Raw genomic sequence first — 25,342 nt, 5'->3', positions numbered from 1 at the left:
GGACAACCACAGTTTTAACAGGACTGAGATGAAAAATTATTTGGAATATAAGAGGACATGTGCACATACAATAATCTTGTGGGCCAGGGGTCCCAGCCCTCCAGCCCTCTGTTTATTTACCTGTGGGAAGGATCCAAGAGCAGCATGGGGTCAAGCTAGCCTCCCACCTGTCCAGAGGAGACGCAGGGCCGCCCCCGTCGGACTCGGGTTGTGCCGACCACGTTTAACACAGAAACTCCAGACTCCGGATACAGACGGTGGCAGAACCCCACAGCACTGAGCTGGTTTATCAAGATTTTATTGAACATACTTATTTGATCCCCACTGCACACCTGCCCAAAGGGCTGGGAGAGGCCGGGCATGTTGGTTCACACCTGTAATCCCAGCACTTTGGGAGGCCGAGGCGGGAGGATCGCTTGAGGCCAGGAGTTCAAGACCAGCCTGGGCAACATAGTGAGACTCCATTTCTACAAAAAATAAAAATAAAACTGCTTGAATGGGGAAAGTATGAGTCCGTGTGTGTGTGTGTGTGTGTGTGTGTGTGTGTGCGCGCGCGCGCGCACACGCTGCACGGGCCCAAACACCGACATAAACATCAATGCCAATTGTCATATGCAGAGACTACGGGATAAAATCCGTCAGCACGGTCCCCTTCTCAAAGGGACTTTCAGGTGTTGCCGATAGTGTTGGCAGGCTCCAAGTCAAGCTTGAAAACCAACCCAACCTCTAGCACTTACAAAACCTTTCGAATTCCACTGTGAGACAATCCTGTATTGTCGTTAGCAATGACAGGACAATACAGGTGTTAAGGACGGCGACTTTAAATCACTGGGATCACCCAAGACGCTCGGCGTGGGAGAAGGTTGTGATTTGCTCGCCGTGGGTGGGACCTTCTGATCTGGTCTGCAGAATCCTGTTTCTCTTCTCTCTTCCCTGCCCACCTGGACTTTCTCAATCTCCCTCTCTCCTTCCATGTCTTCGTCAACTCAGTACAACACAGGATGGAAATACATAATAGATAATTTGTATTTAAAATACTTTAATATTTTTGTGTTTTTCATTTGTTTGATGCCACCTAAGTGAGGTCCTTTCTTTTCCTCCCGAGCCAGCGCTCGCTAGTCACCTGCTGTGTCCCCATCCACAAAGTGGAGATGACAGCGAGACCAGCCTCAGCAATCCATTCCAGGGGTTCAATGGGATGGAGGTGAAGCCCAGAGACAGGCCCTGGCGGGGGTGAGCGGAACTGGTTTGTGTTTGCGGCTCTCTGTTCTGCAACAGGACGCTCTGGCCAGAGGTCTGCAAGAGCCTTGGGGGTCAGGCAAAAAGAACTTGTCCTTTCCAGGGAGCAGAGTGAAGAGGCCCAGGAGGGAGCAGGTGTGGGAGAGGAGGGAAGGGCAGATGAGAGCTAAGCCAGGCCCAGGCCGTCCTCTGCTCCCTCCGGGGTTGCCTGTGCTCGGCTCCCCTGGGGAGAGGCCAAAGTGCAGGGGCCCCGGGGAAGAAGGCGAGAAACCTAACCCTGGTGAAGGTCCCTGCTTCGTAACAAGCACTTTGCTCCCCTTGCCCAGTGGGGACAGGCATCCCAGCAGATCATCTGTGCACCAGGCGCAGGAATCTGTAGGTCTCGTCTAAACCTGAGGTCATCAAAACCGAGTCCAGAAACAGCGCTGACTTCGGCAGCTCATCTACTAAAATCAGAGGGACACAGAGATTAGCGCGGTCCCCGTGCAAGGATGACGTGCAAATTTGTGAAGCGTTTCATATTTCTAAAAAACAAAACAAGACACAGCAGTGTCCAGAAACACAGGAAGGGCTGAGGGGTGTTTCTTAACCACTGCTCTGCTCCAGGAGCACAGGGCTGGGGTAAAGCTGGACATGGCCAGTCCCTGCCGTTGTTAGCGACAACAGGGGCCGCGGAGCAGTTGCAGAGGAAGTGCACACCTCCTGGCTGGGGCCCGGCAGGGTCTGAGCCACAGCCCAGGCCCGATTCAGCAGCAAGGAGGCGGACAGCAGCACCCTCTACGGAAACCCTGGAAAATCACTTAGGTCTTTTTCAATGAAGGTTGCCAAATAAAATACAGAACCGCCAGTTATATTCTGAACTTCATATAACTTTTCTTAGTACAAGCGTGATGTTATGATAACTGTGCTTTGGTTTTCATCCACGGTTCCCGGCTTGTAGCTCCCACAGCCCTTGCTGTGATGCTGGGGCCCTTCAGGGCTCAGAAATGGGGATCTCTCTCCCCGATCTTCGCCTGCCCTCCTTTCCCCCGCCCAAGGCAGGACTCTAATCCCCCCGCCTTTCCATAGAGAAATTCTCTGCTCTTCCTTGACTGGTTGTGGGTCACAAGACCCCATTTCAGAAGGGGTCCTGCCCCATGCCCTGGATGGAGGAAGGATGCTGCACAGAGACCAGGAAGAATCTGAACACGCAGGCCTCACTGCGTGTCCCCACTCAGCCTGTTAGTGTCGGATCACACCCTTCTGGCCCAATCACACCCCCCACAGTTGTCGATCATGCCTATCCAGTGAGGTCTCCCTAGAAGGCCCAGAGGACCGGGGTTGGGGAGGTTCCTGCAGGGTGGTGCGCCGAGACAGGGCGTGGACGCTCTGCACCCTTCCACGTAGCTCCCTGCACATCTTTTCATCTGTGATCGCTGTAATACCCTTTATGACAAACCAGGAAACATGTTTCCCTGAGTTCTGTGAGCTGCACTAGCAAATCAGTGAAACTCAAGGAGGGGGTCGTGGGAACCCCAACTTGGAGCCAGTTGGTCTGAAGTCCCGGAGGCCGGGACTTGCGACTGTGTCTCTAGTGGGGACAGGCTTGAGGACTGAGCCCTCACCCTGTGGGATCTGAAGCCATCTCTAGGTAGACATCGTCAGCACTGGATTGATTAGGGGACACCCAGCTGGTGTCTGCTGCGCTGCTTGCTTGCTCAGCGGGTGGCAAAAAGCCCCCACTCTTTGGCCACAGGAGCCTTCTGTGTTGACTGCCCTGGCGTGAGGACAAGCGGGGTTTTCTGCTCAACAGACACGCCTCATGCGATGGACTTACTGTAAGAATTATTCGTTGTTCATCTGAAATTCAAATTTAACTGCTTGTCTTGCAAATCTGTACTTTTATTTGCTGAATCTGACAACCCTACCCCGAAATGGGTATCTCAAAGGTCTCCTAAAACACCACTTTCCAGCCTTCTCTTTTCTGCATCTCCCATCACGGCAGCCACTGTCCTCAAAAACTCCAGGCCCCCAACTCACTGAAGTCCTGGGACCCCCTTCCTGTTCATTCCCACGTAAGTCCGGCAGACAGGGGCTTCCCTTCCATGGAGAAATTATAGAGAGCATAACGGGTGCTCCCAGGACGGCCCCGGCCCTCTGCTAAGCACCACGGGCACCTTCTCCTACTTGGCTCTCACGGCGAGCGCAGACGGCGGCGGTGGGGCCACGTACAAGTAAGGGAGACTCAGGTTCAGTCAGTTAAGGTTTCCCACGTGGTTCCAGAGCAAAACCAAGGCTGGAACTTTGAACAGAATACTGCAGAGCCTACCATAATCTGGTGAAAATACAACACAAATAGATTGGTCTCGCCTGCCAGACTGCTCCTAGGGGTGATCACGCAGTGACACGATGCCTTTGCAAAGTCCCTCTACTTTCCTTGGCAAAGCAGCTGCTTGCTTGGGCTCAGTGACAATCGCCCTCCTTCCTACCAGGATATAAACAGAGGCGTCTAATCTACAATCCTGTTTATGCCACAAGGGTCACACTGGGGACGAACTCTCCTTCCCATGGGAAACCAGAGTCCCGGGCTGATACGCAGGCACGTCACTTCCGGGCAGGCCAGGCGCACCGGAGAGGCCTGGGAATCTCAAGGAAGGGCGGGCGGCTGCGCGGGCTGGCGCCCTGGGGAAGGCCTGGGCGGTGAGTTACACGTCTCTGGTTCCTGGTCTCAGAGAACACAGGTGATGAAAGGCAGTTATGTGACCTTTCTGTGGTTCATAAGCGTGATGGTTGGGTTTTCACGCGCACGGGTGAGATGTGCCTCCCTCAAACCTTGCACATTACCCGTCCGACATGGGTAAAAAAAAAAAAAGAAGGGAAGTTAGAAAAAAAAATTCTAGGACAATAAATGTTGTTTTTGAGTCGCCACAAACTCTCCAGACAGGAGTCAACTCTTAGGCTTTATTAATCATCTCGTGTAAGGGCAAATACAAACTAGAAATTAAAGACTTGATTCTCCCTGTTGAAAATGGGAAGACACCCTCAACCCTCCTTCCCTGCCCCCTTTGCTTTTGTCATTTCTTTGTCCTTTTCAAATGCTTATAAATCTTTTTAGGGGTTAGATAAGTCTCTTGCCAGCCTTACAACTCAAGTTATGTTTCTTAAAGGACCCAAGAGTCCTTTGAATGGTCTTTGATGGACCCAAGAGTCCATCTCTTTGAATGGTAATCATCAAAGAAGATAGCTCCTGGGAGGGGATGGGCCCAACTTATCTGTCACCTGACTCCAAATGGCAAAACCCACTTTCCTACTGAACGGGCTGCACCCGCTCAGCAGGGGGAGGTTTCTTTCTGTCCTTGCAACTCTGTTAGCGGTTGCCGACTGCTCATCAGGTTTGGGTTTATGCTTATTCGACAATAAGATTGTTTTCTTTCACTTCTACCTTTGTCAAAAGGTTTTCTGGGCTGTGCGATTGTTTTTAATTATATTTCCCCAACATGTGACTCCAGTTTTATTAAGCAAACAGCAAGGAGGTCTTTGCATGGTAATAACTGCCTCATGCTGCACCTAGGTTAATAAGAAGCCTCAGCGAAGCCACCTTGCACAATATAGAAGGCCAGGTGAATAAATGACAAGAAATCGTGACCGTGGCAACAGACCGTGACAGGACTGTGCTAGGAAATTCTTCCCTAATACAGGAAATTCGTTGAAAGGAACAACATCCATGTGTATATAAATAGCACTAGCAGTCAGGACTATACATGTGTCCTTCAAAGTGAGCCTGCAGCTAAGTCAGTCCCACAACCTGCGAGAAAGGGCAGGCCTCCCTCACTCATCAAGGTGTGGTCCCCAGACCAACAGCGCCAGCCAGGCCTGGGAGCTTGAGAGAAATGCAGAACCTCGGGCCCACCCCAGACCTACCGAACCAGAAGCTGCATTTCGATGACATCCCCAGGGGACTCTTTTGCACATTGCTTGGGAAGCCTGGAACGAGATGACAAATTCACTTAAGCTCTTAGACCAAAATGCAACAAGGTGGGCCTTCTGGACCAAGACAGAGATCTAGCCAAGAAGTTACGGTCTGGTCAAAAAAAAAAGGGACTGTAAAATAGAAGACCGGTCTAAACTAGGCTTGGAACAGAACCCTTTCTACCTGGTGTAATTCATAATTTCCTTCTGGGTAGAGATTGGCAAGATTGGTAAGGAGTTTTCTGGGAAACAAGTTACCTCCCACCCCCACTGCCTGTCAGGAGTTCAGCCAACATTTCTTTTTTCATGAAGCCTAACAATGATAATCCAGCCCTTGTTTTCCTAAAAAATAGCCCCACCTAAAAATGAACTTCTGAACTGGCATGCTAGGGCCCTGCCCTTTGCATACAAGATCGTAGCAAAACTACAACCCACACTCACAACTCAATTGTCAGAAAAGTCATCTTTCGCTCACCTAAGAAAAAATTGTTATAATTAGATTAATGTGATTGACCTTGTGTAAAGTTCTGCCGAGAAGCCACCAGCAAATGTGGGAAGAATTAGCAAGAGGTTCAAAGAAAGCCCAGTCAAAGAAAAAGCAAGACAAGTCAGGGGGGGAGACCAACAGGGAGAACAAAGGAAGTGCAGTGTGCACTGCAACGCGAGGTGGTGGGTGAGCTCTGCAGATGCCTAATCATGTAAACATGGAGTGCCGACTTAAAACAGGAAGTACAGAGGATGACTGTGCCGTGAGGATGAGGAAGGAGAAGCAGAAGAGGAAGTCGGAAGAGCTCAGTGTGAATTTACCAGAAGGGAAGTCAACGGGCCAGGGCAGTGCATGCTACCCAGACAGGGCCCGGGCAGACTTGCCAGAAAGGGCGGGAGGGGAAAACAGCTTCTCTAGGAGACCAGAGCAGGGGAGTGTGGCTCAGTGTTTGGAGCCTTTTAGTTCTATGAGTTTAAACCAGTGCATGTCCTACTTTAGGAAAAAATTTAAAACAAAAAGAAACATGAAGTCAGAGAAAAGTGAAGCCTCTATTTCATTTTTACCTCTTAATATCTCTTTTGGTCATTCCCATTAACTTTCAAAGGGGTGAAAGTATCTTGGAACAAAGATGGTGCATTAGTGAAGGGACTGAGATGTGCATTAGGATTTATGGGGGGCTTTGCCCATAACTCATCTTGATATCAGATGATAAGTAAGAATGTTTCCAAACAGGCTCACATCAGAAATTTGACTTCAAGAGATCTACTTGATGCGCAGAAGCCACACAGGTGGCATGTGGCCGACAGAGCCTCTAGTGGAAGCCAACACTTTCCCAAGTCTTGGTTTAGTTAACAAGGAATTTGCTGCTGAAAGGAAGTAGAAGTCTTATTTTAATTCAGTACAATCATCTACATGTTTTACTGCTGGTGGCTGCAGTTCTAACGTGGCATTGCATAACCACTGTTACATAACTCTCCACAGCTGACAGTCTGTGGACATGTGACCTTCCAATGACTTACACAGATCTACTTTCATTACATTAGCAATAAAAGAACTAGTTTTCTGCTGTAGCTGCATAATTGCTCTGAAAAGAAAAACCTCCCAGAATAATTGTTTTGTATGCATTCACCGGGTGTAACCACATAAAACCCAAACCCAAACAGGCTTCCTACTTGGAAAGATTATAGGAGAAGGCACTTTTTGTATTCTTTTTGATAACAATTTAAATAGTGATATAAATGAAATAAACATATCTATTCTGCTGAAAAATCAAATCAGTTCAGGGATCCTAAACTCAAGGAGCTAATGCAGAGGTGGCAATAGACAAGGGAAAAATGACAAAATAGGGCAAGTTCTGTGAATGAGACATGCACAGGGTGAGGACAAATCCGGGGCTGAGCTCCCGGTCACTCTGAGACAGGCCGTCTCTGGCTTCAACACGGTGGAGGACACAAGGTCCTTTATGTGAAGGCCAGCTGAGCCAGGAACTTTACCTGTCATATCCCAATGTCTTTGTCCATATCACTCATCTCGGGACACGGGGTTCAGTGGCCAAGAGCTCCCTACCCATAGATCTGGGATCCGCTCACAGGCAAGTCTGTTAGCACAAGAATGGGAAATGCTGCTACTGCAAACTACTTTATCAGGGGGAAAATGGTCCCTAAAAGGTGACAAGTGAAGAGAATGTGAGCTACACTACTCAGAGGGAAAGCGCAAGCCCCCCACTTTCCTGTGTGCAAGGCCCTATGAGACCTGGCCCCTCCCGCACCCTCATAAACCCTTCTAGTTCCTTCTGCATCCTACTAGCTGCCCCCTCTGCTTGGGATGCTCTTCCAGCCGCCCCATGACTTACTTCCTTACCTAAGGGTTTTACTAAAGGCCACCTCCCTGACCACCCTACCTAAAACTGCAAGTTGCACCCTTGACCACGCCCTAGCCCTAGCATAGACAAGTTGCTTTCTCTTTCTCCACAGCACTCATGTGTTTTCCTACATTTTTCAATGATTTGCTTCCTGTCTCCCCTGTCCTGGAATGTGAGCTCCCTGAAGGCAGGGAGCTTGTTTTGCTCCTGGCTGTAGCTTACTGCAGCCAGCATCAGTGCTCAACTAAACATGTTTAATCCACCAGAAAGCTGTTAAACGAGGCTCATAAACCAGAGAATATAAAGACCTCTACTTAAAATGACATTTCCAGAATAATCACTCTTCCACCCCATTTGACAACACTGTTCTAACACGTAGCAGCAGCAAGCTAAACCATGCTGGCTTTGTACAAACTTGGTTCAGTCTTGGTACGTACTTTTCAATTTCCAGTATGAGCAATGTTGGTGCCAGAGATACTTCTAAACCTGTAATACACTGTCTGGGACCTCAAAGGCAGGTATGTATCACCCTGGATTCCTGCCCACCAGCTGGCACCAGGAGCGAATGCGAGAAATGCATTAGCATGTGCTCTGACGCCCAAGTGTGAGCGCCTGGGCTTAGTGCAGCTGGTCCCTGACATTGCAAACCCTTCCCAGGAACTGTACACCACCGGGGCGCCCTTACAGATTCCTAAGCAAGAGCCCAACCCCACAGATGAATCCTCTGCATAACTTTCTGGTGAAAGAAGGTGTTGGCTAAATTACAAAAAGAAAAAAAAAAAAAAACGCAAATGGAAAAAAACCCCAAACTTTGTACCAAGTTATGGAAGAGAAGAGTTTGGTGTGGGATCACACCCCCTAGTGGACGAAGAGAGAAGTTCACATTCTTGACTTGCTATAACCATTCTTTAGTTCACTTTTCATACTTTTTCTGATACAAGACTTGTGTGTCCCACAGCAGGTTTTTTTTTTTTTTTTTTTTAAGACAGTCTCACTCTGTTGCCCGGGCTAGAGTGCTGTGGTGTCAGCCTAGCTCACAGCAACCTCAAACTCTTGGGTTCAAGCCACCTCCAGCCTCAGTCTCCTGAGTAGCTGGGACTACAGGCACGTGCCACCATGCCTGGCTAATTTATATATATATAATTTTTAGTTGGCCAGCTAATTTCTTTCTATTTTTAGTAGAGATGGGGTCTTGCTCTTGCTCAGGCTGGTCTCAAACTCCTGAGCTCAAACGATCCTCCCACCTCGGCCTCCCAGAGTGCTAGGATTACAGGCATGAGCCACTGTGCCCGGCCCCACAGCAGTTTTTAACATTAAAAAATGACACTTAACCACATATTTCATCCTCCCTTGCTAGTCCTGAACGTTCCGTCTTTGAAGGACAGGACCCCACCTGCTTGAGCTCTTCCTCACACAATCCAGAAAAGAAAGCCACGAACACTAAGGCCCAGCCACGATACCAAAAGCTATTTTAGACATGTGTTCTTTGGGGAAAACAAGTCCAGCACACCAGGTCCAGGCTTGTAGGGGCCAACTCCATGGGGCCAGATCTGAGTGACAGAGCAGGGGACAGCTGGGGTATACTCCAGGCAGTGACACAAACCTTCTGGAGTCTTCTCCTGTGGATCCCAGGCCTCCTTCCCATCACCACAAAGGCGCCCAGCACACCCGTCACCCCAGGCCCTTTACTGTGTAGGAGAATTAACTGTCTTGGGGTCCAGTCACAGAGAAAACGGGAGGTGACTCAATGCTAAGAAGTCAGCTCCGGGCAGTATTTCGAAGCCAGTTCCGGGCAGTATTTCAGCAGACTGGAGCAGGACAGGGGTGCAAAGACAAGACGGCACCTTGAGGGGTGAAGGCTCCTGGGAAGGACGTTATCTCAGCCCGTGCCACTCTGCCACGGGATGGTCACACTCGTCTTGCCTGTATTTCCCTGCTCTTGGCCGACTCTTCTGGACTTACAGGGACACTCAAGCGCCTTCCCCGGGTTAAGAGGAAAGCTCTCGCAGTTACAAACAGCTCTCCCAATACCATCTGCGTTCATGCCGTAAGACATGACTGCTCGGGGGGCCCAGGATCTAATGCGCCCGATTTAACTCCCAAACCAAGACCCGTCCAACTCCCTAAGGAGCTGGGCACACAGGAGGCCACAGCTGCTAGAACAGTCCTACATTCTGAGGACAGTCAAGGCACCCCACAGCCACAGGGAGGAGGCCGACATTCTGCACACAGGAAAAACAGCACGCAGACGAATGAGTCGGTAATTGGGCATCAGGGTGATTTATTCCAGAAACATCAATTCATATTATTTTTTCCAGTACATATCACATCTTAACACAATATATTAATTTAAGCAATACACGTTTTCCATCTACAGACAAGCACGTAGGGGAGAACGTAGGTAACTGTTTACTGTGGGGTGGATGCTTTCGTGAGTGGCCCAAACATGCAAACTAAGACAGTAAAAGACTGACAGCCTCCAATAAACTCCCCTCCCCCCTTGGGGTAGGTGTCTTCCTGCAGCAAATAGCACCTGTTAGTACCTCAAAACTTTGCCATGCTGCAGCCTCCCAGAGGATTTCACAGCTGAAGATGCTAAAAACGCTCTGAAAGTCAGAGGAAAAAACATAAATGACAATAAGGAAAATGGGCTAACAGGTCAAAGTGCTCCTGGGCCTCAGGCCTCCTCCTGAGCACTTTTCCTACAGAGGACAGTGCGAGTGGCCCTGGAAGTCACTCTTTCAAAATAGTTGGAAACAGCATTGCCAACTGTGTGTCTCAGTAGAGGCTACACACTCAGACACGTGGCCACTGGGCACAGAAACCAAGTCACCTTGGAGTCTGGCTCCATTTATTTGTATCCCTACAAAACAGGGTCTCAAGCAAGCCAACACTCAGCAAGTATGCAGTCAGGAACTGACCAAACAGACCTGGCAGGTCCTAAGCCAAAACAATCCCATTCCAGGCACAGAGAAGCAGCAGACACGGAGTCAGCTTTCCAGCCAGCACACATACAAATCTTCTAGTAAACTGACCTGCAAAGAAAGGACACCTCATCAGCTTTGATTCTACTTTAACAGGTCTGAATATTTAAAACCATTAGCATTGGCCTGGCGCGGTGGCTCATACCTGTAATCCTAGAACTCTGGGAGGCTGAGGCGGGCGGATCATTTGAGCTCAGAAGTTTAAGACCAGCCTGAGCAAGAGTGAGACTCTGTCTCTACTAAAAATAGAAAGAAATTAGCTGGACAATTAAAAATATCTAGAAAAAATTAGCCGGGCATGGTGGTGCATGCCTGTAGTCCCAGCTACTCGGGAGGCTGAGGCAGGAGGATTGGTTGAGCCCAGGAGTTTGAGGTTGCTGTGAGCTAGGCTGACGCCACGGCACTCACTCTAGCCTGGGCAACAAAGTGAGACTCTGTCTCAAAAAATAAAAATAAAAATAGGCCGGGCACGGTGGCTCACGCCTGTAATCCTAGCACTCTAGGAGGCCGAGGAGGGTGGATTGCTCGAGGTCAGGAGTTTGAAAATAGCCTGAGCAAGAGCAAGACCTCATCTCTACTATAAATAGAAAGAAATTAATTGGCCAACTAATATATATAGAAAAAAAAAATTAGCCGGGCATGGTGGCGCATGCCTGTAGTCCCAGCTACTCGGGAGGCTGAGGCAGGAGGATTGCTTGAGCCCAGGAGTTTGAGGTTGCTGTGAGCTAGGCTGATGCCACGGCACTCACTCTAGCCTGGGCAACAAAGCGAGACTCTGTCTCAAAAAAAAAAAATAAAAAGTAAATAAAAATAAAAAAAATAAAAATAAAAAAATAACCGTTAGTACCATGAAATACTCTCCAAAATCTAAGTCCACCTTCTACCCAGAACACAGTGTGGAAGGTACCTCGGATTCTGCCCCATGGGGACCTTGCATCTACCTGTCTCTCGTCCTTCCAAATCTAATGGCACTGCCAGAGCAAAGGCTGGTCACCTCCTACTGAAGACTATCACAGGGACTTCCTACCCCACCTCTCCCCAGGCTGTTATCAGCAGACCTTAGACCACCTCCTGTGGTCTCAGAACCTGCCGGTTTCAAAGCCACCCCAACTCTTGACATTAAAAGCCCCGACAACCCAGCCCCAGTCTACATATTCCTACTTCGTGTGCCTTCCCTTCCCTCTTGCCATGTGTTCCCCCAGTATGGCCCCCACTTGAGCTCCCCACACCCTCCCAAGCACTCTCATGCTTCCTGCCTTTGTCACATGCTTCATCAGCTGGAAATGGCCTTTGCTTCTGCTTCCCTCCCAGGGTCACCTTCCCTGAGGGTCTCACTGAAAATGCTCCTTCCTCTTTAACCTCAGCACTCACTGTTGTCTACCTTGCTGAATTTGAAGCCCCTAACTCCAGGGTCCATACTTTTCTTTAAATTCTCTCCAAGGCATACGACTTAATGCTTTGACCACTGTAGGCACTTAAATGCACTGATGAAGTCACCTCTCAATCTATTTACTGACAACAACACAGGCAAAGACAAAAGGAAGAATGCTGCTTCAAGAAAGAGCAGGTGAAACCACAGCCAAGGAAACAAACATTAAAAATTCCATAAACTTGCTGGGCGCAGTGCTCACCACTGTAATCTCGGCGACTCAGGAGGCTGAGACATAGGAAGCCAAGAGTTTGAGACTAGCCTGGGCAACACAATAGAACCTCAGCTCTAAAAAGATTTTTAAAAAATTAGCCAGGTGTGGTTCTGATGGCGCATGTTTGTAGTTCCAGCTACTCCAGAGGGTGAGGCAGGAAGACAGCATGAACTCAGGGGTTCAAGGCTGCAGTGAGCTATGATCAAGCCACTGCACTCCAGCCTGGGTGACAGAGCAAGACTCCACTTCAAAAAATAAACAAAGAAGATAAAAATTAAAAAAAAAAAAAAATCCACAAACAGCTACTGTTTGAGACCCTGAGGAGAAATGAACATGATTTCTAAGGCGGAATCCGTCTCAGCCTTTATCCTAGAAAGGAGGAGGTGCAAGAGATGTAAAGGGATGTTTCTCTAGGCCATGATCCCCAGGAAGGTGTGGCCACTCCCTCCATGTGCTCGAGACCCACACTGTCCAACAAAAGCCGCCACTAGCCATGTGTAGCTATTTAAATTTAAGTTAAAGTTAAAAATCTGGCCCCTTTGTCACACCAGCCATACTGCAAGTGCTCAGTGACATGTGTCTTGTGGCTGCTCTGGATGGTGCAGATACAGATGACTTCTACCGCTGCAGTAAGTTGTGGTTTGACAACACTGTTCTGTACATGGTGATCTTTCCAAATCACGGACTTTTTGCTCAATGCAGAAAAAAAAAAGAACAAATCACGGACTTTTGTACATTATCTTGTTTAAAACCCACAATGGTATCCCACTATTCTCAGGGCAAAGACCAAAACCCTCACCTGAGCCACAAGACTCTGTGTGGTCTGGCCCTTTCCTACCTTTTGAGCTTCATTCCACACCATTCTCCACCTTGCTTTCTGGGCTATAATGGCCTACTTACAGTTCCTTCACCAGCCCCTCGTCAGGCCACTGGGCACATGCTGTCCCTGTCCCTCCCAGCAAACTGCTACTCACCCTTCAGAGTTCAGCTCAAGGGCCCTATCCTCAGGAAAGCCTTCCAGTGTCCTTGTGATATAAATTCTTACAGGACTGTGCCTTCCTTCAGAGCATTCACTTTGGCTTGAATTACACCCTCTTAAGTGTGATCAATTAACCTTGTCTCCCTGCCTGGGGTGTAGCTGCCTGAGAATAAGGGCCATGACTGTTTTGTTCATTTCTGTATCCATAACACTTAGCATGGTGCCTGGCCAAAGCATCGGTAAATATTTACTGCATGAAACAGATAACATCAACACTGTTACTAGGTTTTAAAAACTACCTGCTCTGTGATACTAACTATCCTTCTTTCAGCATAGGTCCTGTTTGCAGTATCATACATGATCATCAAACTGCTGCTAGAATGCTCACACCTGTTACTGCAAATTCAAATCCCAGGAAAGACATCCGGGAATTTTCTTTAGGTCAGGGTTGGGCTGCCTGGTACAAGGCTGCACCCACAACTGGGCGGGTTCAACAACACAGGAGCCTTTCCCCAGACCATCTGCCTTAGCACACTTTGGCTCCACACTTGACACACCTGGATTCCCCAAACTGAGGGGTCGCTCCGAATGCTCGCACCAACGCGGAGCAGGATATAATCCTCGCATAGCTTCAGCCAACCGTCGGGGACTGGACACTTCTCATTTTCAGCGGACACCCTGGGTGGAAAGAGTAAAAGCATAAGTCATTCGATGCTTACCGCAGCCCCAGAAACCCGAGCTAAGGCGGCCTGGGGCCCCGAGGCTCTTCTGCAGGCCACAGCGCCTCCTTACAGCCTCGCACTGCAATTTCGGTGGCTGCGTGCGGACCAAGTTCCCTTTGTCGCCCCCGACCCCCTATCCCATCCCCGGTTGCTAAAGGAGGAGCGGGCCCTGGAGACCCGGGCCCCGCGGGGAGGATCTCTGGTCTCCGGGGCAGCGCCTCCCGCCCCCGAAGTAGCTCCGTTAACATCCGGGCCAGGGCCCCACTCTACAGGCAGGGCCCGGCGGCGGCAGAAGCTGCGGCCGCCCCGCGTCGCCCAGCGGGCCGGGGACCGGCGACCAGCAGGAGGCGAGAGCGGGTTCCCCCTCCGACAGAACAAAGCACACGTCTCCACTCTCTGCCGACCCTCCTGCACGCAAGCACTTCCGCCCGCACACTTCCGGCCGGAAGCGAGGACGACTTACCATCGAGACAGCAGCTAGAGGGCCGCCCTCGACTTTGGTCCTCCAAGGCGGTCTTAAAGGGGACGCAGGCGGAGATTTGAATAACAGAGACGAGCGCCTGGACGGGAGGGGAGGGCCCTAGAGCGAGGGAAGCAGAAGAGACATCCCATCTCTTGGGAGCCTGCTGGGTGCCGGGAGTCATGTGGGCCTCGTCCCTTTGCGCCTCGCCACCGGTCCCCGGGGAGCAGGTGCAGGGACCGCGCCCGCTTACACCCGCGTGGTTCTGCTCCCGGCCCCGCTGGGTCTGCACCCCGGGTGGCCTGGGGAGGGCCGGGGCCGACTTTGCCTGTCGGGACAGCCGCTGGAAAGCTCATCCCGCCAACAGACCAGCACCCCATAGGGTCCCGGCAGCTCAGTGTCTCAGGGGGCAGAGGGAGCAGTTTGGGCAGCAGACTTACTCCAGGTCCGACCCCACAACCAAGGAAGAGTTTGCTGGGCTTGTGGAAATGGCAGAAGTTTGGAAGACACCGGGTCGCCGCCCTCGTTGGCTTAAAAGCACTCTACTTCAGTCATCGGCCCTTAAGTCATGGGCCTTCTACTTCTGCAGAGGAGTCACCTGTCAGCAGTGTGGCGCCGCTGGCCCCAGGTTCATAGCAGCAGCATTCACAATAGCCAAAAGGTGGAAACAACCCAATGTCCATCAACAGACGAATGGATAAACAATACGTGGTCTGTTCATACAACAGAATATTATTCAGCCATAAAAATGAAGTTTTGTGGGGGTTTTTTGAGACAGAGTCTGGCTTTGTTCCTGGGGCTAGAGTGCCATGGTGTCAGCCTAGCTCACAGCAACCTCAAAACTCCTGGGTTCAAGCAATCCTCCTGCCTCAGTTTCCCGAGGAGCTGGGACTACAGGCACACGCCGCCACACCCGGCTAATTTTTTTCTATTTTTAGTAGAAACGGGGTCTCACTGTCACTCAGGCTGGTCTTGAACTCCTGACCTGCAGCAACCCTCCCGCCTCAGCCTCCCAGAGTACTAGGATTACAGGAGTGAGCCACTGCAACCGGCCAACGAAAATGAAGTTCTGATACATGCTACAAACATGGATGAACCTTAAAACATGCTAAGTGAAATATATCAGATATAGGACAGAAAAGGACACATATTGCAGGATTCAATTCATATGAAATATCTAGAATATGCACATTCATAGAGACAAAGTCAGTAAGAGGTTCCCAGGGTTGGGGGAAGTGGAGAATGAGGGGCTATTGCTCAATGGTTATAGAGTTTCTGTTTGGGCTGACAAAAAACTTGTGGAAATAGCCGTGCTGTGATGGTTGCACAACATTGTGAATGTACTAACTGCCCACAACTATACATTAAAAATGGTCAAAATGGTAAATTTTATGTTATGTAGATTTTACCACAATAAAAATTTTTTTCTAGTTAAAAACAATGGTTAAAATGGCATATTTTATGTAGTATGTATTTTAGCATGCACACACACAAAGAATGAGGAAGTGGTTAGAAAACCCACCCTCCCAGATACATTTTTAAGTGAAGAAAAAAAGCAAAGTGTGGAACAATATTGTTTGGTATGCTAACGCTTATTTTAAACTGTATAACATAAAAAAGTTTTCATCTTAACCATTTAAAAGTATAACAGTTCAGTGTTTTGTGTTTAGTGTATTCAAATGTTGCGCAACCTCCAAGTCTAACGCTTATTTTAAAAAATAATAAAGAATATTCACATGTTTAAGAAAAATCAGATAAACTGGGCAATGCCCTGGTGGACAGGACAGGCCCCCGAGGCCTGGAGTACCCCTAGTCCCAGAGGTCTGTTGCGGGGTTCTGGAGACCCTTCAGGCCCACAGAGCAGAGAAGAAGGCGTGGGACACCCTCCAGAGCTCTCTCCGGGTCTAACGTCCTATGATGAGGCGAGTGGCCCTGAAAGGGAACCCTGGACAAAGTCAGACACACCCCTCAGCCTCTGGGGAAACAGAGGTTTAGAGGAAAGCTCGGTATTGAACCCAAGGCTAGAAGCACTGCAGTGGAATACAGCTGAGCTGTTGGAAAAATGTACTTCTATCCAGACAGTTCTCCACTGATCCCAGGGAGGAAGGCAGGAGGGTCTCCACGGGGGCGTTCTCAGGAGGACTGGATGTTAAACAAACAGGTGCAAGGAACAGAGTGGGGGTGGGCCGAGGGGATGTCGCAGGGGCAAACCTGTAAGGAAACGGCCGTCAGCTCCGGCTCGGAGGCAGCTGACAGGTGCAAGTGCAGACAGCAGCAGAGCAGCAGACGGGGCTTTTCCTTTTTTAAACCGCATAACATAAAAAGTTTTCATTTTAACCATTTTAAAGTATACAGTTCAGTGTTTTGTGTTTAGTATATTGTTTTGTGTTTAGTATATTCAAATGTGCAACCCCCAAGTCTATCTGGTTCCAAGATATTTTCACCACTCCATAAAGAAACCCTGTGTCCAGTAGCAGTCACCCCCCTCCCCTCCCCCAGCCCCTGCTAACCTCTGACCTCTGTGGATTTGCCTTTTCTGGACACTCATATATTAATAAATGAATGGTACCATATGTGGCCTTTTGTGTCTGGCTCCTTTCACTGAGCATAAAATTTGCTGGGTTCATTACGATGCAGCGTATATCAGAACCGCATTTTGTTAAGAGACAGGGTCTTGCTATGTTGCCCACAGTGGTCTCAAACTAAAGCAAGCCTCCCTCCTCAGCCTCCCAGGTCTCTGGGGTTACAGGCGCCTGGCTCCTCTTTCTCGGGTCTTAAAGACGCTTGCAAAATAACATGAGAGCAAACTCGTTTGGGTTTTTATGACCCCTGCCCCCCTCAATCTGTTAGAGTTGTCTTGGCTCACGTCCAGTACAGTGATAAGTATTTTTAGCTTTATTCACTCCAAAATATTCAACTTAGATTTTTGTTTTGGGGCAGGAGCAACAATTCTGGTTTGTTCTACCCTATTTCATTAGTTTACATAATAATTGCATCATGTGGTTATATAATAAGTCTAACCGGCACAACCAGGTTTGGAAACAACACAGTGGCTTTCAGCAAGCACTGGGCTCACCGGGTCGCAGCAGAGACCGGGTATTCCCAGAGAGGAGCCCCCAGTCCCTAGGGCCACGTGCACCACTGCATGAATTTCATGGACGGGGACGGGGCCTTCCCGGAGCTGGAGCGCCCAGGAGACGGGCGTCTGCTAAGACAGCTTCCCTTGTTCCGTTTTCTATCAGAACCACCTGGAGCGGGAGAGGGACGTTTCCCAAGGCAGCAGGGATCCAGGTGTCCCGGGCAGGTGAAAACGCGAGGCGGCTACTCCATGGCCCCACCTGTGCCCCCTGGTGGTGGCTGTTGGTGGTGCTGCTGACCACAGGTGGGGCCAGAAGCAAGCCAGACCCGCCCCTGGCAGGTCTTCTCCCGAGCTCAGCCTGACCTGCAGGCTAAAGCCCCAAAGCTGCTTTCCTCCTCCTTTTCCATTTCTGTTTCATTAGGGAAAAAAACACCAAACCCAACAAATCCCCCGTGCACCCCAGCGAGTTAAACCGTGGGAAGAAAGGCTGCAAAGTCCACGCGCCCAGCGCAGTCGAGGCCCGGACAACCTACACCTGCCACGGGTCCTCTCGCCTCGTTTCAGCCGGGCGGACACGCGCGACGCACCGCTGTCCGTGTGTGCTATTTCAGAGCTTGCTGGGCATTCGAGCCCCCCAGAGCCCGGCTCCACCGGCCCGTTAATGGGACCTCCTGTTTCCACAGCTTGGTCCCCACTCGACGCCCTGCTCCGGCCATCGTGATCACGCGGCTTCCAGACGCTCCAGGCACAATCCCTTCGGCAGAGCCACCTGTCCTTCCAAGCCAGCTCAGGCCCTGGAGATGGCTTCTTTGTGGACGCTCCTTAGTACTGATTCTCTGCACTTACCTGACTCGTCCTGTGCGCTATTTGCTCTGCATCTGTTGATGAGCACGTCTGGGCTCCCGCTGGGTGGGGCGCTCCCGCTGGGTGGGGCGGTTCTCTCTGAAGGCGGGACATTGTCAGCATCCTCCCCCCTCGTGGGGAAGACAGGTTTGCAGAATCGTCTTTGCCCTGCCCCACCCCAAGACAAGGGGGCTGACCCCAGGAGAATCCCCCGGAGTTGGGGAGGGCTGCAGGCAGCATCTCAGCCCTGGCCAGCTGCACCCCTGCCAGCCCATCCCGGCGCTGCCGCCAGGGAGGATGTGGTGAGAGAGTTCTTGGGGGGGGGGGGATGTGACACGTGTCCCCTGAAGGTGGGACAAATCTGCGCTAGAGGCTGGTGCTGGCTCTCCTCTGGGAACTCCAAGACCAAAGCCTTCTTCAGTGGACCTCATCGGCAAGGCCGTGAGGGACAGTGGGATGGTGGGTGTGGGAGGGAAAGGATGGTTGCGGGGTTGGCTGAATAATCCCCCCACGGTGGCCAGACCCCAACCCTTGGAACCTGTGAGTATGTCACCTTACACAGAAGAAAGCATTTAGCAGATGTGATGAAGTTAGGGAGCTTGAGAAGGGGAGATTACCCTGGATTATTCAGGTGGGCTCGTGTAATCACAGGGTCCCTCCCTATGAAAGGAGGCAGGGGGTGGGAGGTAGAGAGGGGAGGGGAGAACAAAAGCAGAGGGAGGGGGACAGGGAGTGGGGCTGGACAAGGCAAGAAAACAGACTCTCGCCTGGAGCCTCCAGAAGGAGCCAGCCCCGCCAGCACCTTGGTTTGTCCACCTTGCTACAAGGGAGTTTGGGAAGTGTAGCCTTCACCTGGGTGTCCCGTCCAGTTGAACTGTGGCTAGAGTCACCCCAAAAGTGGCAGCAGGAGACTTTTAGAAAGGGACTGCCCCAAACCTCCCAAGATGGTCTGGTTGGGATTCCAAAGAAAGAGGCGCTAAGCGCCCAGGTGGTGAATCCAGAGCATTTATTAGGGGCCCTTACGTACCAAGGGCTTCGGCATCCTGGAGCAGGTAATGGAGAAGAGAGATGCTCTGCCCAGGCGCGCCCACAGGGGGGTTGGGGTGCAGAGTTTATTATAGGAGGGTTGCAGGAATTTGGCTCAGGGCAGAGGCTGGTTTCTACGTGTGCTAGATCGCTCAGTGTTTCCATCAACAACGTCAACATCATCGTCAGTGCCTGGGAAGGTGCAAGGCCCCGGCTTGGGGTCAAGTCTGCGGGGGAATCATGCAGCTGGCCGGCCACAGGGTGGTCAGGTCACTCTGTTTCTAGGTCAGGACACAGAAAGACAGCGGGGCCTGGGGGGACCCTACACTGGGCGTTCCTGTTGCCCAGAAGCGGACAGCGACTACTGGGAGGTGACTGTGTGTCAACGCCTTGCAGGGTGTCGGAAGGCTCCAGGGTGAAGGGTCAGGCATCAGCTGGGACTCTGAGATGACGTCTGCTGAAGGGTAGTTCTTTTCAAATGTCCCCTCTGAACACTGGGCACATGCACACTTGTGACAGGACCTCTGCAGACTGGGAGTGATCAACTGATTTATGGGACACTTGACTCTGATGTAACAAACAGTCTCATCATGCAGTGACACATCTTGCAGAAGTTGTGATTAAGAGGAGGAAACAGTCCTCAGAAAGCTTGGAGCGCTGCCTGGCAGTCAGCTGAGTGATTTCCGCTCTTGCTAATAAGGACTCTTTAGCCCCTTCTAGTGGAGCGGCTCGGGCAGGCCCAGGAGGCCGCTGGCAGAGCCCTGTCTCTGCTCTGGGCGTCCTCACTCGGAGGCTGAGGGGCTTCGGCAGAAGCTGGCAAGGGCTGCCCTCTGCACCCCACCACCTCCTGTCGGGGTGGGGGAGCCCTGAGGTTTGACTGCCACAGTGTCACGGGAAGTGTGCGCCCTTGTACTGACGCGGCAGCACATGTCCTGTTCTGGCTTTGTAGAGCCGGCCACAGCCCTTTCTATAGCGACGCTAATGCATCCGTCAGGGCCCTCATGCCCTGATCACCTCCGCTGGACCTGCCTCCCAGATCTTGCCTCGGGGACTCAGCTTCCCACAGGTGAATCTGGAGGACCACATCCAGACCGCAGCACCAGGGGAGAGCCAGGTCGGCTGCAAATACCAGCTCTCCGGCTCGCTCGCTCGCTCTAAGGCAAGTTTATTAACCTCTTGCCCGTTACCTTTTCCGCAACACAGGAATAGTAATTTATCATCTCATGGAACTTCTGAGGATTCAGCGGGGACTACTGTAAAGCACTTAGAAGGCACAGAAGAAATGCCAGCTCTCCCAGGGAGGCAGGCAGGAGCCACCGGGGTGACCTGGCTAAACAGTTACTGCTTTTCCCTTTTCAGAAAAGCCCCGACACCGCAGGCTCCGGGACCCCATCCGGAGCCCGTGCTCTGGCTTTTGGGATGGATCATTTGATTCCATCCAGGGCAGCCCCATCCAATAGAAATAGAAGGCAGGCCACACACATCATTGTAGGATTTCCAGAAGCCACATTAAAAATAGAAAGAGGCCACGTGTGGTGGCTCACGCCTGTAATCCCACCAGCACTTTGGGAGGCTGAGGCGGGAGGATCACTTGAGGCCAGGAGTTCGAGACCAGCCTGAGCACCATAACGAGAGACCCTGTCTCTACAAAAACTAAAAGAAATTAGCCAGCCATGGTGACTGTAGTTCCAACTACTCGGGAGGCTGAGGCTGGAGGATCGCTTGAGCCCAGGAATTCAAGGTTATAGGTGAGCTATGATTGCACCACTCTGCACTCTAGCCCAGATAACAGAGTGATGCCCTGGCTCAAAAAAAAAAAAAAGAAAGAAAGAAAGAAAGAAAGAAAGAAAGAAAGAAAGAAAGAAAGAAAGAAAGAAAGAAAGAAAGAGAGAGTGAAGTTAATTTTAATAATGTAACAGACAAAAAAAATGATCATGTCAACATATAATCATATAAAAATTATAAGGCAAATTTTACACTTTTTGTGTTAAGTCTTAGAAATCAGTGTGTGGTTTATACTCACAGCACCTCTCAATTCACACTGGCCATATTTCAGTGCTTGGTAGCCACGTGGGGCTCGTGGCTGCCACATTGGATGGTGCAGATCTAGGACTGTTGTCTCCCCAAGTCCAACCCCTTAACTCTTCGGATATGAAGGAAGAGAGGAAGGAGGGAGGGAAAGTGACATTATCACTTCAGCAGGCTGGGTGCCCCAGCTTTGTGCTTTCTCATACATCATGTCACTTAACTTCAAAGCAAACCTGGGAATGAGGTATTATTCTGCTTATTTTCTTAAAGGCTCAGAAAGGTTAAGTGACTTGCTTGAGGTCACCCAGCAAATAAGAAACATAGTAAAAATGTCATGCTTCCAACTCCCTGACTGTCCCATGGTCTGCTGGAATCAGTGATGCCCTTGAGGTCATCCCAGTGGCCAAGTCCAAATTGGCCATTGCTTCCTACCCTCCAAACCTTGTTTCTGGCCCATCAACTTGCTCTGGGTTTTGTCTGCCAGAAAACCTGGCCAGTTCCAGTAGTGGCCAGTCCTATTCTCCGGACCCTTTCCCTGGGGCCGCTCCTCGGGGTCGGGCTGGGGGCCTGGGGAGTTTTGTGGTTTCCCCTGTCCCCAGGCTGGACACACCCCTGGTAGCTGAAAGGGACATCTGCCACCCCCATCTTGGTGAAGGATCCAGAGCGGAAGCCTCTCCTCCTGGTGCCCGGATTTCCGTTCTTGGGGGGCGTGGGTGGGGCACCAAGAGGCAGCCCCAAGCCCACCCACATGGCGGTTGCAAGCTTCCGAGCTGGCACCTGGATCACTCCTATTAAACCTATTTATTTAGCCGGGCACTCTAAGAGGCCTCTGTGATTACTGTCACTCTGCGGGACAGCCAGGAAGCAATTTTCTGAGGCTGATAGATTCCTCATCCATTAGTTGCTCTCAAGCTGTGGGTTCCTTCCATGTCCTGGAGCAAAACCCTTTCAAAGATGCCATCTCTTGGGACGCCCAGGAAGGAGGCATTGAAAGGGGAGTTGTCCTGGGCTGCCTCTGTCAACCACTTCTGCAAAATACTAGGGACAAGTCAGGAGCCTGAGGAGGTTGCAGCAACCCCCACCCCCAAGGCACGAAGGAAGCCCAGCAAGGGGAGGGTGAGGTGGAGGGTGGGAGTGGGGAGCAGGCAGCCTGTGCTTCTCGGCTGCGGGTGCACATCAGAGTCACCTGGGAGCTTTAAAAGATTCTGCAGCCAGGCACTACCCACCGGGATTCTGGTTTTATGGGTGTGGGTTGTGGTTTGGGAATCAGGATGTTTAGAAGCTCCCTGGGTGATTCTGGTGCGCCAGATTCGAGATGCCCCAGAGTGGCGGTCCGCAACCTTTTTGGCACCAGGGGCCGGTTTCTTGGAAGACAATTTTTCCATGGATGGGGTGTGCGGGTGGCGGGGGGGGGGGGGGGGTTGGGGGGAGGTGGAGCTCAGGCCATGATGCCAGCAATGGAGAGCGGCTGTAAATACAGATAAAGCTTCACTTGCTCAGTTGCTGTCATGGAAGACAATTTTTCCACAGATGGGAGCTGTGAGAGGGGTGGTGGAGCCCTGCGGCCCAGTCCCTAACCGGCTACGGACCAGGCATTGGGGACCACAGCCCTAGATGGTCCTGCATGTGTGAACCGACTGAGCTAGTCCCCTGCCAGGAGAAATTGCCCAACACTTGGAGATGGGCAAAAGGTCCCGCATGCTCTCAGAGCGGAGCCCGTTTCTGGGGTTGCAGGTGCTCTCAGGAGTCCGTGCCTTGGCTGGCCTTTCTGTTGGTGAGGCTACTTCACAACTCTAAAAGGGGAGACGTTAAATAGTAGGAAACTGAAATAATTCTTGTCCCCAGCAAGGCAAATGGATTTTGTCCACAGAGATACAATTGGCTTCTGTCCTTTAGAACAGATGACATTAGACATGACATTTTATTTTATTATTATTATTATTATTTTGAGACAGAGTCTCACTCTGTTGCCCGGGCTGGAATGCCGTGGCGTCAGCCTAGCTCACAGCAACCTCAAACTCCTGGGCTCAAGCGATCCTGCTGCCTCAGCCTCCCAGCTAGCTGGGACTACAGGCATGTGCCACCATGCCCGGCTAATTTTTTCTATATGTTTTTAGTTGGCCAATTCATTTCTTTCTATTTTTAGTAGACACGGGATCTCGGTCTTCTTGCTCAGGCTGGTTTCGAACTCCTGACCTTGAGCGATCCTCCCGCCTCGGCCTCCCAGAGTGCTAGGATTACAGATGTGAGCCACCTCTCCCGGCCTGGACATTACATTTCATTGCCCGATAGGACGCTGCCCAGCTTTGCATGTGTTAGCACATTTGTCCCCGTGTTCCTGGTTTTGCTGTCTACGGCTGATTTTCAAATCCTCCTTTCAACTGGTCTCCACAGCTTATTGGTTCTCCCATTAACTAACTAGTTGAATAAAATTATCTACAGGTTCATTTTACATTTCGACTGTTTGAAAAGTATCGTTTGGTCCCATACAGGGAGCCGGGTGCCCCCTTGTGCCCTGTACCCCACCTGCTGTGGCTCTGTCACATCGTGCACTTTCCCAGCGATGCCCAGGGCCACCGGGCCTGCGTGTCACCCTGCTGGTTAGGGACATCTGCGTGTCCCCCAAGCCTGCCACAGTGTGTGGTAAAGCGTAAGCACTCGGTTAAGTTTCTGGAAAGCCTCTAACCAGAGGTGACCAGCATGGGTCACCCAGTGTCACAGCATCAGCACCCAACTCACTGTTAAGAGATAAACTTAGGCACATCAAGACGTAAAGAGTTTATGTGAGCAAACAGTGGTTCAAGAATCGAACAGCAGCACCAAACCGAAGGGGGTTCGGGACTCCGCTGAGGGGGCGCAAGGGGAAGATTTTTATAAGAAAACATTTGATTCGTTAAAGTTGAACAGTCGCCTTAGAGTCCCTGGTTAGAGGTTAGCTGGCGGTTTCTGATTGGTTAATCTTAAGTTTCGTTTTGCTGTTTACGTGGATTTGGGTTCTGGTTTGCTTACATAGGAATCCAAGGCCATTCTGGCCTTATAACCCCCCAGTTAATTTTTTAAAACATCCCTTGGATATTTCAAGGCCAAGAGCACCAGGATTGTGACCCCAACTTAATGCTTGACTGCCATCCCAAAGGCAAACTCCTAAGGCGTCGTCTCCGATCCGCCCTGATTCCCTTCCACACTGCTTTGTGCTTTCTCTTCCCTTCTGTTCTCTTTCCTTCCGAAAACTTTAACTGCAACTTCTAGAACTCTCTTTCCAGAGGAAAGTAACTCCCCCCTTCCCATTTTCTGAATCTCTATGTGGAACACTGTCTTTTCTGTCCTTAGGGATTATTAACCAAATGAAGGAATATATGTATTATAAGGACGAAATGGAGACCACAGGGAAGACCCCGTCTGTCCGGTCTGTGATGGTCCCTAAAGCCCAGCTGAGCCCTTTTGACCTGACACCTCCACAGCCTGGGGGATGGGGCATCCCACCGAAGCAAGGTGCTAAGTCCCAACTGCTATTCTGAGCAGTTGCTCATGAATATCTCTCATTATTCTGCATGTCTGAAACGTCTTCATTATTTTTAGTCTTTTGCTTTTCCTTATGAATTTTATAATCATCTTGTCAAGTTTTCATGAAAAGCTCTATTGGATTTTTGATTGGGGTTACACTGAATTTTTACATTACTTTGGGGAGAATTGATGCCCATATAATATTGTCTTCCCTTGAGTGGATATGGAATGTCTCTCTCCTCATTCACGTCCTTCAAAAAGTTGTTTTACGCTCTCTACATGGGTGTCCCCATATCTTCTGGGAGTTTTATTGTACATAGTTTATTTTGTTGTCTCATTTTTTAAAGTTTAAATTTAAAACTTTTTATAGAGATTGCTCCTTCTGAATATATCCTTATTGTTAATGGAATCTTATTTTTCAAATTAAAATTTCCTTTGATTCCATTAGTTATTATTCATACATAGAATTTTGTGCAGTATACATGTCTACTATTAGTACTAATACAGAGGTACCACTGTCTATATGTTTACATTTACTT

The 25,342-nt window shown here is 50.3% G+C and overlaps 1 long non-coding RNA gene, 2 other non-coding genes and 1 pseudogene across 6 annotated transcripts; 2 read left to right on the top strand and 2 right to left on the bottom strand.

Moving 5' to 3' along the window:
• Positions 1-290: 290 nt before the first annotated feature.
• On the bottom strand, positions 291-14,280 carry LOC105866718 (uncharacterized). 4 transcript variants are annotated; one of them, XR_012913124.1, is made up of 4 exons: positions 13,699-14,280; positions 10,457-10,570; positions 5,140-5,202; positions 291-467 (listed from the first exon to the last, which is right to left on the bottom strand). It is a non-coding gene; the product is annotated as an uncharacterized LOC105866718 (long non-coding RNA). The 4 variants fall into 4 exon arrangements; XR_012913123.1 differs by lacking the exon at positions 291-467 and adding an exon at positions 1,042-1,685; XR_012913122.1 differs by lacking the exons at positions 291-467; positions 5,140-5,202 and adding an exon at positions 9,712-10,141.
• LOC142862284 (U6 spliceosomal RNA) lies at positions 1,662-1,765 on the top strand. The gene has a single exon (XR_012913353.1). It is a non-coding gene; the product is annotated as a U6 spliceosomal RNA (small nuclear RNA).
• LOC142862357 (uncharacterized) lies at positions 3,981-4,072 on the top strand (annotated as a pseudogene).
• On the bottom strand, positions 13,479-13,662 carry LOC142862329 (small Cajal body-specific RNA 16). The gene has a single exon (XR_012913394.1).
• Positions 14,281-25,342: the final 11,062 nt, after the last annotated feature.

Source organism: Microcebus murinus, chromosome 18 (genome assembly GCF_040939455.1).
Source record: "Microcebus murinus isolate Inina chromosome 18, M.murinus_Inina_mat1.0, whole genome shotgun sequence".
Lineage (NCBI taxonomy): Eukaryota > Metazoa > Chordata > Mammalia > Primates > Cheirogaleidae > Microcebus > Microcebus murinus.
The sequence above is the reverse complement of the archived record's forward strand: the minus strand, read 5'-3'. Positions and strand labels throughout refer to the sequence as shown.